At 29.3% G+C, this 15,822-nt stretch overlaps 1 long non-coding RNA gene across 1 annotated transcript; it reads left to right on the plus strand.

The window, feature by feature from the left end:
* Positions 1-6,502: 6,502 nt before the first annotated feature.
* Positions 6,503-15,550, plus strand: LOC112754089 (uncharacterized). The gene is made up of 5 exons (XR_003178383.3): positions 6,503-6,878; positions 7,396-7,547; positions 12,461-12,513; positions 13,557-13,621; positions 13,697-15,550. It is a non-coding gene; the product is annotated as an uncharacterized lncRNA (long non-coding RNA).
* The last annotated feature ends 272 nt before the right edge of the window (positions 15,551-15,822 follow it).

A 15,822-nucleotide genomic window follows, 5' to 3' on the forward strand; every position in this document is an offset into this window, starting at 1 on the left:
TCTCTAAAGAGTCCAAAAAAATAGACCTAGCAGCTCGAGGATGATTAAGGTTCACCCCCAAATATTTGCCTAGGTCACTAGTAAAAAGAATATGAGAAACACCAGACAATATTTTCTTCCTTCTATTAGAGATATTTCTAGAACAAATAGCTTTAGATTTTTCAATGTTAACCTTCATACCTGAAGCTTTGCAGAACAACTCCAAGGTGTGCACAACATTCTGAACTTGACTTTTCTTCGCTTTACAAAAAAGGAGGAGGTCATCTGCAAACATCAAGTGAGAAACTCTAGGTCCTCCTCTAGAAACAGCCACACCATCCCAAATACCTTCGTCAACTTGTTTGGAAATGAAGCACGCCAATCTCTCCATGCACAAAACAAATATATAAGGAGAAATTGGATCTCCTTGCCTGAGCCCTCTATGAGGTTGGAAGCTGTCCAATCTATTCCCATTCCAAAGGATGGAAAGATTTGAAACCTGAACACAATTCATTACAAGCCGAATAATTAGAGAAGAAAAGCCAAAAGATTCAAGAGTGTGCTCAAGAAAATTCCAATCAACTTTATCATAAGCCTTTTCTAAATCAATCTTAAAAGCCATAGCTCCTTTTCTATACTTTGTCCGCTTAAGAAAGTGAAGAACTTCTTGGGCCACAATAATATTATCAGGCGCTCCTCTACCATGTATAAACCCTCCCTGAGTTGGGCTAACAATCTCATCCAAAAAAGGTCATAATCTATTAACCAACACTTTAGTCACTAGCTTATAAATTACATTACAAAGGCTTATTGGCCGAAAATCCTTCAATCTAGTTGGAGGGTCGCATTTAGGGATAAGAACAATCAAAGTTTCCAACAAAGAATGGCTTAAAGTCTCCCCTAAGAAAGCTTTCTGAACAGTACACCACACCTCATGACCCACCACATCCCAATATTCCTTGAAGAAAAAAACTTGAAAACCATCCGGCCCAGGAGCTTTGAACGAGCTCATATTATCCAGAGCTTCTTTAACCTCCAACATTGTTACTGGTTTAGACAATTATCACAAGCATCCTGGCTAAGAGATGGCATAGGAATTTCTCCCATGCAATTAACCTCAACAGGCTCAGTAGAGCAAAAAATATTTTTGAAAAAATGAACGACCTCTCTTTGCAAAACTTCCGGATCATCAGACCAGGACCCATCACTGACCAGCAACCCATGAACCTTGTTAGATTTTCTTCTAATGATGGTTTGCATATGGAAAAAGCTAGTATTTCTATCACCATACCGAACCCATTGATCTCTTGACTTCTGGTACCAAAGCAATTCTTCCTGGGCCAAAACTAGATTATACTCAGCTCTCAATTCTTCCTCTTTGTGCTTCAAAATCGGATCATCGTCAGCTACCATTTTCCATTGAATACAATTCAAATAAGCCTCCAATTCCCTCTTTTTAATAAAAATATTGCCGAAGACCGTAGAGTTGAATTCCAACGAAACTTCTTGAACCCCCAACAACTTCCTATGGATGCCAAAGTCTGTACTATTCCAAGATTTCTGAACAATGGCCTTGTAATCAGGATGCGTTGTCCATGCCGCTTGGAATCTAAAAGGCTGGTTTGCTTTCTTGATAGGAACTCCTTGACATCGAATAAGTAGGGGACAATAATCAGAGTGGGAACAGTTGAGAACTTCAACAAAAGCTTCTGGAAAAAGAAGACGCCATTCTGCAGTATAGCAAGCTCTATCCAATCTCTTTGCAATTTTTCTATTTCCTTGAATTTTACGGAACTAAGTAAACCGTCTTCCAGAGGTTGTCAGACCAAAAAGACCACAAGAATCTAGAGTACTTGCAAAGACACTACTGCGAGTCGAATAGTAATTACCCCATTCACCTCATGAACACTCAAAATATCATTAAAATCCCCAACCACCACCCATGGGTCCTGAATGCACAAACCAATATCAAGCAGATGACTCCATAATTCTACTCTATTAGTGGCTTGAGGGCTGCCATAAACCGCACTGCAAATCCATCTTTGCCCACCACCATCAATTTCCAAAGTTACACATTGATTCATAGCCCAAAGAATTTTACAAGAAAATTTTAAATTAGTAGAGAGGAACCAAATTCCTCCCTTATGTCCAACAGCATCTACAATCCCTACATGATAATAGCCTAATCTCCCCCAAAATTCTTTCATAGTTTCAAACCCAATATGAGTTTCCACCAAAATAAAAAAAGTTGGTTGAAATCTTCGTACTAACTCCTTACAGTGCACACGAGACATCTTATTTGACGCCCCCCTTATATTCCAACTAATAATATTTAAATGGTCACAATCCATAAAAATAAATTAAATAATTGGAATTTATAATCATTCTACCTCACGTTGATGGACCCCTGTCTCCAATTGTCTTCTAGTGGACTTGCGTCGCAGAACCATCATTCTTCTGTTGAGGTTGGTTCTCCAAGTTTGTTGTTGTACTAGCTTTATCAAGCTCTTTTTGTACTCGAGAATTCGTTGACAATGCTTCAGTAGGTGAGTTTTGAAGCGAAATAGGACGCTGCCTTTTGTGCCCTACTTTAGAAAAAGGAGTACTCTGATCCTTGAAAGCCACCTGAGTTGTTCCCAAAGAGCCAAGCGTGGATGGATGATCTTTCTTTTCCTTAGACTCCACCTTTGCATTTGATAAAGACTTCACCTTTGCATTTGATGAGGATCCAGCATGCATTTTATTAGACCCAAAAGAAAATTTCTTACTTATCAAATTGGAGCATATTGCTACATTGGCTTTTTTTGGCACCACATTGGGGCCTTTACCCATTTTTTCCTTGCCTTTTCTACTAACTATAACCCATTCACCATCTTTTGCTTGAGTATCCCTATCCATGCATGATTCTTGTAAATTATCATGCACAAGACTCGCTGCTCCATGCTTCTCCATAATTGGAATTGATTTGGCATTAATTCCAAATTCAAAAGTTGAATTTTGATTTTTTACTTGGATTTGACTACCTTCTGTCGTTTTCTCGTTGTTATCCACCGAAAACAGTGACGACAAATTTTTCTCCTTCACCATGGTTTCCTTCCCAATGCCAATGTTGTTCTCTTTCACACATTCTCTTGTTACATGCCCAAAGCAGCTACATTTTTCACAAATTAAATTCAAGTGCTCATATTCTATGTCATACATATGACCATCAACTTGAATCTTTTTATGACTGGAAGTCCCAAGTTAATTTTCACACATGCTCTTGCATACTTTCCCCTATCCGCAGACTTGGTGGCTAAGTCGATGCGGATCGGTTTACCAACAGCTGACGCAATCATTTTCATGGCTCTCTCTTGATAATAGTTAATGTTTAAACCTGTGATTCTTATCCAAACCATAGTAGATCCAAAAGTGTTTTCATAAGGTCTGAATGAAGAACTCCAAGGCTTAACCGCAACATAACTACCAGTAATCATCCACGGTCCTCCAAGGAGAACTTTTTCTCTATCCTCCAAGAGATCAAATTTGACTAAGAAATAGCCAAAACCGACATCTAGTACCTCATATCCTCCTTTGGTTCTCCAGACTCCTTTAAGCCTGTGCGTGATTGCCGTATAGCTAAAGTTTTTTCCAAGAACTTTGATCACGATGGCATCTTTGTAGGGTTCTGCCAATATCTCCTTTGCTTCTTCAGTGAACGTCAAAGTTGGTATCTCCGAATCGCCTTACTTACCAACTACTGTAGCCATCTTATCCCCATCAAGAGAATCATCAACCTCCAAAGCTCTCCTTGTTGAGGCACCCACAATTTTATCTCTGAATGATATCCGCTAACCTTGAATCTTGTTATTGTCTCCTTTAATTTCCTCCTTTTCACCTGATGCATGCCCACCTCTACTCTCCCCCTTATTGCTCTCGCCGGCATGGCCGGCTGCCTCGCTATGTGCCACCCTCGAAGACTCTCCCCCACTCTCTCCCCTCTCCATTTCAAAATTCAAAAAATAGCGAGATTGATTTATCAATCATCAAAATCATCACTATCTTTCTTATTTTTTGAGCTGTTATATGACTCAAAATTTTATTGTAAGTGGTGGTGTCCAAATTACATGAAAGTACTAAATTGCAGCATTAAAAACGTGGCCCAATCAAATTTAGGTAAATACAATAATAAAAAGTTGGAAACTTAAAAAAGGAAAAGTATTGAGAAACAACAATTTTATTAAATTTTAGTCAGCATGTAATTAGTAAAAGAAAAATGAGTAATTTTATACATTGAATGAAATCTCACACCATTAAAAATATTATTGATGACTACTTGATGGCTAAAAATTACAAAAATTACTAGCTCTCTAGCACTTCTCCTTAAAATAATAGAAATCATATTAGAGAAAAAACAAAATTTGCCGCTCTCACGTATCAATATAATTTTTTAAATAATAATTAAAATAATCTTTTTTAATTTAATTCAAAACATTATGAATAAGTAATATTTTTTATATAAAATTTGAGAAAGAAATCAAAATTATTTTTAATTTATTTTTTTTAAATCGTCCATAAAATTAAAATTTTTTTAAAATAATTTTTATTAAAATATATTATTTTTTGACTATTTTATCTTGTTATAAAATTTTATTTTTTAACACTTATCAATAATGAAAAAGAAAGGAGAAGGAGAAAGAAGCACCAATGGAAGAAAAGCAGATAAAAGAAAAAAGAGAAAGATAAAGAAAGAGAATTGGTTGGAATAGAAAAAAAAAGAATTAAAGGAAAAAAAGGAAAGGAATAGACGAAGGTGTAGGAAGTTACTGTCACCGCGACTGCAAATTAAGGAGAAGGAAGGATTGATAGAAAGAAGGAGAGTAGAGAGAAAACGGGTGTTGTTTCAGTAGCCGAGTTCTCTGCCTCTGCCTTTTCTCGTGAGAGAATTGAGAGAGGGTTCGGTTGCTGCTAATAGTTTATTGTTTATGAAAGTGTTCTATTTTCTTTTCCTCTTTTTTCTCTTTGATATTTATTTAATGAGCGCCGAAGAGGAAGGGGGCGCGGATGAACTGCGGCGAGGATGACGAACGCCTCTAGGTTTATGATGTGCGGTGAATATGACTGTTGTGATTTCTTCAGGGTTTTGTATGATATTAGTTAATAATTAGATGATTTAAGGTTTATTTTAGAATTTTAAAATCGAAATTTTAAATTTTAATTAATTTAATTTTTGGATGTGTATTTAAAAAGTAATATATTAATAATTAAATATATTAAATCTGAAATGAAACTTTAAAATTTAAATTTTAAATTTTAGTTTTATTTAGTTTATATTTTAGATATATATTTAATTTTAAAAGACACTAAATTTATTTATAATTTTTAGATGTGTTTATTTTATTTTTTTTAATTATTACAATAAAAAGTTAAATATTATACAATTTTTAAAAAATATCTAATTAAATTATTATTTATTTAATTAAAAATCTAAATTTTAATTTTAAATTATTTTTTTAACCGTTGTTTATCTTGTTCACAGTATACATTTAGCCTATTCTATATTACTATTTATTATTTATAAAAATATTTTATTCTACGTAAATAATTGGTACTGTTAATTGTTAACTGTTAATGAAAGAATTTTTCTGCCTCTTTTCAATCTTTACTTTCTCTATTTGTTTTAAATAAAAATAAATTATTTTATTATGAATAATTTAATTCCAAATTTTAAGAATTAAAAAATATTTATCCTTTTAATTCAATAATTAGGATGATTCATTAGTTTTATTTGAAATAACTCATTTTAAAATTTGGCAGACAAATTTTAAAAGTTATTATTTAAAAAATAACTAAAAAAAAATCCTTACAAGGTCGTTTTTATACATGTCATTAAAAAAATTAAGTCTATCCATCTTCTTTTTACTTTGACACTTAAAAATAGTATATGTTCTGTCATAAGAGAATAATTTCATACTATCGAATGTAACCCGTTATTCTTTGTAGTGAAATGATATTATTATTATTGTCCTTAAATTTAAATATTGAAATACTTAAAATTAAATTATTATCAAATTATTATTATTAGTGTTGTTTTAATTGGAATATTTGATGTTAAATTATTATTGTTGGCGTTATTCTTTGAGTACTTAACATTATATTATTATTATTATTATTATTATTATTATTATTATTGTTGGTGTTTGATGTTAACGCTTTGAAAAAGTATAGGGAGCCAATGAAATATTTGTATAATGTGTACAATAGAAATTTAAAGAGTATTAGAAATATAATCATTAGTGTTTTTTTTATTATTTTATTGCATTGGCGTTGAGAAAGTTGAGAATTAAAAATAAAATATTAAAAAAGAATAAAATAGTAAAAACATATATTTCAATAAAAAATAATTTTTAAAAAATTTTATTTGAAAGATGATTTAAAAAAATTAAAAATAATTTTAATTTCAATTGACCAAAAGAATATTTGTTCTTAATTTTTGAATTAAATTAAAAATAAAAAATATTTTAATTATTATTTGAAAAATTATAATTATTTAACTTGCAGAAGATTTTTACTTTCTATTAAATGCATACTTGGAGAATAAATATACCTTTTTAAGAGTACGAGAAGAGGCATCGATAGAGATAGAGAGAGAAGCAGATCAAATAAAAAAAAGGGAGAGACAAAGAAGAGAACTCGTTAAGAGAGGAAGGAAAAGTTGAAGGAAAAAGAAAGGAAAGGAAAGGTTAGGTAGAGGCCACGGTGCAGGAAGTCACTACGCCATGGCCACCGCAGGTTAAGGAGAAGGATAGATTGACAGAGAGGAGAGTAGAGAGAAAATGGTGTTGTTAAGGAGACGTTGCTGGGAGGAGAATCGGAGGAGAAAGAGGACACAGTGAATTCCACTTAAAACGTAGTTGTTGGTGATGTGCTATTTTTTTCCTTCATCTACTTAATCTTCGATCATTATTTCATCTATTCTGTTTTACTGTTTATTGTTTATGGAAGCGTTCTTAATTGTTAACAGTTAATGGGTTTTTCTCCCTCTCTCCCATCTTCATCTCCTCTGTTTTTTTAATTTAGTCCCAAACCTTAAGAACCAAAAGAATAATTATCCCTTTAATTCAATAATCAAAATGGTTAGGCGATGTTAAATTTTAAATTAAATCCATTTCTCTTCTCTTCTTCCTTGACATTCAGAAATAGTATATATTCATATGATAAGAATGTTTATACACTGTCATCTAACATATAATTTTTGAGTGAAATAATCGTTTTATGATTATACTTAAATTTAATTATTAGAGTTAAATTATTATTAGTATGATTTTAATTGGAGTACTTATGTTAAACTATTATTGTTGTCGTAATCCTTTGAGTACTTAATGTTAAATTTTTATTATTGTTGTTATTATTAATGTTTTTTTATCAATGTTACAGGAGAAGTTGAGAAGGATATTAATATGATCCATAGAGAGTATGCATCAGTGGAATTAAGGTTATTACCTGCTAATTCTGATGATAATGTATCTACTAAAATAATTTTTATCCACTTTGGATGGAAAGATAAAGTTTGAAGAAGCTTTAGAAAGGTACGTTTTTTTCCCTACATGTGCATTTAAAAAAATAGTAAAAATATTTAACAGTCTTAACAAATTAAGACGTTTGATATTTCAATTCAATAAGGATCTTTTCTCTTTGCATTGTTAAATGTTATTTCAGCTTAATTTTATGAAATTAATTTCAATTCCAAACTTTAAATCATCAAACAAGAAGAACTAATTTATTGTTCTTTTATATTGTGTTTGTTTACATAAACAGGACAATAGGGATATTGAGACACAAAATTATGTTTGGCAGAAAAAACATAAACAGAAATAATGTGTCTAATTTTGTGTCCATCCTGACAGGAAGGACACAGAGATATTAACAAGAGACACAACTTATTTTTTATTTTTTTTATTATTCTTGTTAATTTTTCATAATTATATTTTTTATTATTATATTTTTCATCTCAAATTTTTTGAATGAAAAAAATGAGAATAAATTGAATTCTTATAATTTGTTCTAGTTTATCACCAAACAAAATACAAGAATTTCGTGGATAATTTTATTTTACAACTTGCATAGTTCTTTTACAACAAAAACTTTTTAGGTTGAATATATAGTCTTTTTATCTTGAAAAATTATTAATGAAATGTTGGATTTAGTTATATAAATTGTTGCCTATTTATAGTTTATGAACTTTCTTTTCAGAGATAATAAAAATACTATTTTAATTAATTTAAAAAGTTAAAAGAATTATGTTAAATATTATCTCTATTTGTTAACATGTCAGTAAGATTTCTGTGTTAACGGTATTAATTTCGTAATTGACGAAAAACTATATATTTTCATTTTTGATTTTAAATTGAGAAACTTTTTAAAATTGTCGAAAAGAACCAATTTGATTATCTATAATTTTTTACTAGTGAGCCTTCTTTTAGTGAAATTGCTAAAAAAAATTATTTATGGCTTGATCTTACTCACGTTATGTTTTCTAAACACACTCGTCATTATTATTTAAAATAGATATTTAAAAAATTTTAATAAATATACAATAAAATATTAAAAGCTTAACCTTGTTTAAGTATTTAATTTAAAAAAATGTATATTTAGTACTTTGACAAGTACAATGCAACATTTGTTAGAAAATTTTTATTTAAAAAATTAAATAAAACAAATATATATTAATAAAATTTAAATTAATTTAACTATTCTTTTAAGAAAAAGCTTTTCATATTAGTAAATCTTAACAACTATTTGTGAAAAATTAGTATTATAAATCTTTTATATATTAGCAATATCAATTCTAAAATAAACTATTTTTTATTTTTTTAATATTACTTTTTAGTTTGACATTTTAATAATTAATTTACAATAAATTTAAATTTTATTAAAAATTTGATGTTGGTCAATAATAAATTATTATATATATAAAATAAAATTCAAACTCTCTATATTTATTTAAAAAATAAATAAATTAAATACTCGATAGAAGAAGTTAGTTGCAATTTTAACTCATACTTTATTAATCAAGTCTCCTGTATCTAAAGTTACTACTGCTTTTAGAGGCATTAAGTTTTTAACTCTCATCTACTCACCACTGAGCCAAGTGGATTATTGTATATTGCTACGTTAAAAATTATATATATTTAATAAGCATTTTAAATAATTTAATTTATAATTTGTATACTTATTTAATTTCATTTTATCATATTATAAAATACTTAAACTTTCATTTATTTCCTTATTTAAATATAATATATATTTTATTATTTAACAAAATTAAATATATTCTTATTAAAAGTTTCTAGTTTCTTAATATATTATAGATGTAGTCATTGTTTTGTTCATTCTATTTGTTTTAAATTTATTTATTATGATTGTAGATAATCTTAAACTATAAGTTATTATTTATATTTATATTTTTTATTTTTATCTTTTAAATATAAATTTTTATTATAATTTTATATATTTATTTAATTGTGATCGACCAGTTTAATGATTTATCTATTGAACCAATAATCTAATCACCTAATAGTATAACCAATCTGATTACCAATTCAATCTGATAACTATTTACAGTGGGAGCATTTGACTTTGTTGAATTTTAGAAAAAATAATTATATATACACGTATATATTGTTCCTACACTTAAAATATTTTTATTTATGTATAAAATTTTATGTTATTAAATATCAATGATAAAAAATTATTGTATTATATAAATTTAATTGATTAAGATTAAAAAAAATCAAATTATTCAAATAAAAAACAAAGAAATAATAATAATAATAATAATAATAATAATAATAATAATAATAATCCAATTAACTAACTATTCAATGTCAAATTTAATTTCTCAACTATAAATAAAACTATTAGTATTTAGTAGTTTTACTTCAAAGTTGACAGAGATAATTTAGTTTTAGTCTTATATATAATAATTATTTTCATAAAAAAAATCTACAAAAATATAATAATTATTTAAATATATTTATGTCAAAATTTTATTATACTTGATACTATCTTTACTCTAACCACTAGATTTGTTTGGGTCTGTTATGTATATTATGTGTATATTAAAATTAGTTATTATATATCTGTTATAAATATATGTGTTATTTAACTTATTTTTAATATATGTTTTATACTTTAACATTTATTTTATACTAATGAGTAATGACTGATTCATAGTTGAGTTTAAATAATTTTTGATATTATAAAAAGATCATTGTTTTTTTAAAATATTTTAAAATTATTTTTATCATTGATAAATTATTTTTTAAAAAGATCACTGTTCGTTTATACCGATATGCTAAGCTAATCTTTTAATATGTGATTGATGGATTTTTTTACGTTTTTGATATAGTTTAATTTTGATTAAAGTTGAATACTCGAATCTACTATTCTATAAATGTTAAAAAGAGAAACTAAAATTACTGCATAGCAAAAATATTTTTTGAATGACTTTAAAGATATTTGGTTTAGGACTATGAAAAATATATTTAAATGTTTTTAAACATTTTCATTTTTGGTTTGGCTATCTTTGTTTAACGAGATTTTATACTCTGAATGCATGTTTACTTCTTCCATTAAATTATTAGTTAGAGAAATTTTTTCTTTCAATCGTATTCTTTATTCTCTTCTTTTTTACAAAGAAGTACAAGAAACTATGCATTTTAAAAATTAATTCTACTAAAAAATTAATTAAATAAAAAATTAATCATAAAATAATTAAGTTATAAATAATAAAAAATTATAATTCAAAATAGTATTAAACAAGAGTACGAAAAGTATTAAAAAAACATGGATTCTATTTTTTTGTTTGATTTTATAAAATTTATCATTATAATTCTTGTGTATTTTTTATTATAGTTCTCTTATGAGATGAATGATTAATCTTTTTTTTTGGTGACAGATGAATGATTAATCTGGTTAGAGAAGACAAATTAAATAAAAATTAACTATAAGTAATAATAAGATTTGATTATTTGATCACTTCAATTGTTGATGTACTTAATCAAATAAATTCTAGTAAAGTTCCCCATCTTGCAAAGGTGAAAAGATATTGCGTTGGACGTGTAATTTTTTAACTGTGATTTTTGTATATTATATTTATTATTATTATTTTTTTTATAAAATAAATTGTTAATCCTATGAATAGAGCAAATTCAACAAAAATTAACCATAAATAGTAATAATAAAAAATTATAAAATATTAAAAAATATTAAAAAAAATTAAAAAAATACCATACAAAATATATATTAAAAAAATTATAAAAAAATGCTTAAAAAGATAACATTATAATTTAATATTATATTTTTTTTAATAATTATTTATTTAAAAGTAATTTTAACTAACATTATTCAAACAATATTCATTCAATCAAAATTAATTTTGTATAAAATTGTTAAACATAAATTATATTGACTATAAAATGAAATTTATTCAAACTCCACGTTGACAAATGGGAATCTAAAGTCTAAACACACTTTAAAATATTTTTCCTTTTTTTTTTCTCTCTTTTTGACTAATGATGGGTGTTAAGGGTTGAAATCTAAAAACCAATCACTCCCCCTCTCCAACCCAACTTTAATTATTGTGTTTTTGATTTATTGATGAGTTAGAAACATAATCATTTCAGTTATGCTACACATCTAAGACGTTTTGGTAACTAAATTTAATTAAGTTAGCCAAGTCCAATAAAAATAGTTTGATTAGTAAGAGTGTATTACACACGTTTCAACTAAGGGTGGAAAAAGGTGGTCTTCTAAGAGTCTGCAGCTTGGTTTGTGTTTAGCTAGTCTGGCCTGGCCTGTTATTAAATAAGCACATGGTCAAATTTTTATAAAAGTCTTAATATGTTAATAGGTCAGGTCCAGACTTATTAATTAATTTTATTAGCCTGTTAGGCCTGTCTAGATCTGTTAACACATAATTAAATATATAAATAATTATTTTATTATTAACAAAATTATGAGATATTTTAAATTTATTATATTTTATTATAAATATTTCTGTATATTTTAAATACTTTAAAAATTTAAAAATTCTTATAAATATTAAATATGACATATTACATATAAATATTTTTATTAAAAAATAGTTTTTTTAAATAATATTTTTATTTTTGTAAAAAAAATTCAGGCCTTTTAACAGGCTTCAGGTCAAGCCAGGCTGCATAACAGGCCAAATTTAATACTTTAGAAAAAGTCTATAACAGGTTAGGTTGTGTTAAGAGCAAAGCTTGGCCTGGCCTGTTTCCACCCCTAGTTCCAACTCTCCAATAACATGAACGAACAAACATTTCATAGGTCGTGCTCTTTAATATGAATACATTCGAGAAAAACGGTTTCTAAAATAATCATAATTGCAACACACAAACTTTAAACCATTCTCAAAATCTTTTAGAAATTTCTCAAAATTTTTGCAAAAACTCAGAAATGCTCTCTGTGCTAGGCTTCAAATCTTCAACAATAAACAATGAAAGAAAAAAGGAAGCATTATTGAAGGTAATGAAAATCTAAGTCGTCCATTTCTGTTTACTTTTTCCTTTTTCCCTTACATTCTCTCTCGCGAAACACTAGATACTTGTATTTCTATGTATTTAGTAGATTTAGTTTATGTTATTGCGATAAAGTAGAAATTACGAACAATAGTTCTCATTATAGTGTTGATTTTGTGATAACTATGCTAGTTTGATATTATCTAACTCATATTGATAACTTTTCTGCATTTTAACATTTACATGCATATGTTTTTGTAGATAACTGAGTCTTGTTTGTGTGCTTGTTTTGAACTGAGTTTGTGTGTTGTTGTCATCCTTAGGTTCTTTTGGTATAATTGTGAATTAAATGTGGTATACTTGGTTTCATTGATTTTGATTTGCTATAATTTTGTCATAAAGATAGTTGTAGTGATTCTGGTATTATTTAAAGCATATTTATGATTTTTTCTTATCCAAAATTGATTTGGATGTCTTTTTGTGGTTAATTGAGTCTTGTTTGTGCACTTATTTTTTAATTGAGATTGTGTGTCGTCATTATTAAGTACTTTCGGTGTCATTGTGAGTTAAATATATTGTACTTGGTCTCATTGATTTGGATTTGCTATAATTGGGTCATATGAGATAGCTATAGTAATTCTGGTATCATTTAAGGCATATTGATGATTTTTTCTTATCTAAAATTGATTTCGATGCGTTTTTATGGATGATTGAGTCTTGTTTGTATTTATTTTGAATTGAGATTGTGTGTCATTATTATTAAGTGCTTTTGGTGTCATTCTGAGTTGAATGAGTGTACTTGGTTTCATCAATTTAAATTTGCTACAATGAGGTCATATAAGATAGCTGTAGTGGTTTGGTGTCATTTAAGGCATATTAATGACCTTTTCTTATCCAAAATTGATTTGGATATGTTTTGTGATTGATTGAGTCTTGTTTATATTTGTTTTAAATTGAGTTTGTATGTCATCATCATTAAGTACTTTTGGTGTCATTGTGAGTTAAATATTGTGTTGTTATCTATTAACCAAATTTTTTTATTACATACAGCCAAAATGACAATGCAAAAAGTTGTTGAGACAAACATCTCAAAAAAGAAGGCACCATAATATGATGTAAGCATATATACGTTAAAACAACTATATTTTTATTGGATAAATATATGTAACATAATTTTCAATTCTTTACAGAAAACTCATGATTTACGATGCTCTACAAGAATAATATCTGAGACAGTAAAATGAGTGAAGAGAAGAAAGGTCTTGTAGATGAAATGGGGTTTGGTGCTCTGACACAAAGCTTTTGAAGGAACTAGCTCATGTCTTCGATTTATATAGAAGCTGACTAGCACACGTTATGTATTGACCCAACTCCTAATATGTCATGATCACACCAGAAGCTAAGCATCACTAAACTGGTACCCGGGCTAGTCTAGCACTTCTAAACTCTCCTAATTTCTCTATGTGCTAACAAAAGTGAGAGACAAAATTGAAAATTGTACTAAGCTGGAATGCCACTAAAAAAGATGTCAAAAGATGTCCCCGTAGCCGGAATCATATAACGCCGTTTGACAGACCTTAGTGTGGTCTGCCTACGGCCATATAGCTCCCCGAGGAAGGTAACTCCTCCTTCAGATACTCCTCTTGGTCCTCCTCCTATAAGTCCTCTCGAACTGCTACTTCACTAAAAGAACTACTGCTCCCATTTTTGCCGCGCAAGATAGGTTTGTTGGCGTAAATTAGAGCCAAAGCCTTGCCCAGTGGTTCAAACTGAGCCTGCAACTGCTCTACTAGGGAGTGTGGTGCCTGTGGTGCCGGAAGTATGATCACATTTGGAGGTGGATCAGATATGTACGCCTCATCTGCGTCAGGCTTAGGAACCGCCTAATTGAAAGCTTGAGTTGGGATAGGTGGTCTGGGGAAAGGATAACCTAGTGCATCAGGGAGAAGTCAAGAGAAAGAGAAATCATAGACATGTCCGGATTGAAGTTCGGGCTGTCCAACGGGTGCAAGAAAGGTCTGTCGCATAGTACATATAAATGAATACGAGGTTTCCCGCAATAAACATGATAACTCCCAAAGGTCGGATTCTCATATATAAACAGATGACCCACATCATAAAAGAGAACTCCCTTCTCCATCTGAAGGAAAGAATTGGGTATAAGAACTTGGGGTTTTCTCTTCTATGAGGTGGAGCATCCGTTTATATACGAGGACCCGACCTTCGATAGTTATTATGTTTATTTCAGAAAACCTCGTATTTGTTTATATGTACTATGTGACAGACCCTTCTTGCACTTGTTGGACAGCCCTGACTTCGATCCGGACATGTTGTATGTTTTCCCTCTCTCTTGGCTTCATCCTGACGCGCTAGGCTATTCTATTCCTAGACTAACTACCCAACTTAACCTTTCAATTAGTCAGCTCCTGAGCCTGATGCAGATGAGGCGTACATACCTGATCCACATCCAGACATGATCATACCTCTAGTACCATAGGCACCACTCTCCCCAGTAGAGCAGTTGCAGGTGCAATTTGGACCACTAGGAGAGGCTTTGGTTCTAGTCTATACCAACGGACCTATCTTGGGCGGTGAAAGCAGGAGCAATAGTTCTTCTAGTGGAGTAGCAGTTCCAGAGGACTTAGATGAGAAGGAGTTACCTTCCTCAAGGAGCAATGCGTTCGTAGGCAGGCCATACGGAGGTCTGCCAAATGGTGATATATGATTCCGGCTAGGGGGACATATATTGACATCTTTTTGGTGGCATTCCAGCTTAGTATAATTTTTAGTTTAATCTCTCACTTTTGTTAGCACATAGAGAGATTAGGAGGGTTTAGAAGTACTAGACTAGTTCAGGTACCAGTTTAGCGGCTTATTATATGGGCCAGGGCCTGGGAATGTCTTATGTTTATATATGTACATATTTATCATATGGGATGTAAATTGGCTGGGTCTGTAAACACTTTACTAATGACTATATCTCTCTTGGATGTATGATACGAGGTGTATATATTATGTTATTTTATTTATGCTTTTGATATTAATTATTCATGTATGGCTTGCAATGCTAAATCGATAAATATCTCCAAAAAAAAAATATATCCCATATAAATAATGACGTTTTAACAATGAATTAGACTCATATAATAAACAATAGTTAATAATTAGGAAGGCAAGTTAATGACTTTTAGCTTCTTGTGTAATCATGACATAGTAAGAGTTGGGTCGTTATACGTTATAGGAAAATCAAGATCACCCCTGTCAAGATAAGGGATGCCCTTGGTTCAAATGCAATTGGTAAAATTTTCATTCCTAA

The sequence above is a fragment of the Arachis hypogaea genome, chromosome 16 (assembly GCF_003086295.3).
Source record: "Arachis hypogaea cultivar Tifrunner chromosome 16, arahy.Tifrunner.gnm2.J5K5, whole genome shotgun sequence".
Lineage (NCBI taxonomy): Eukaryota > Viridiplantae > Streptophyta > Magnoliopsida > Fabales > Fabaceae > Arachis > Arachis hypogaea.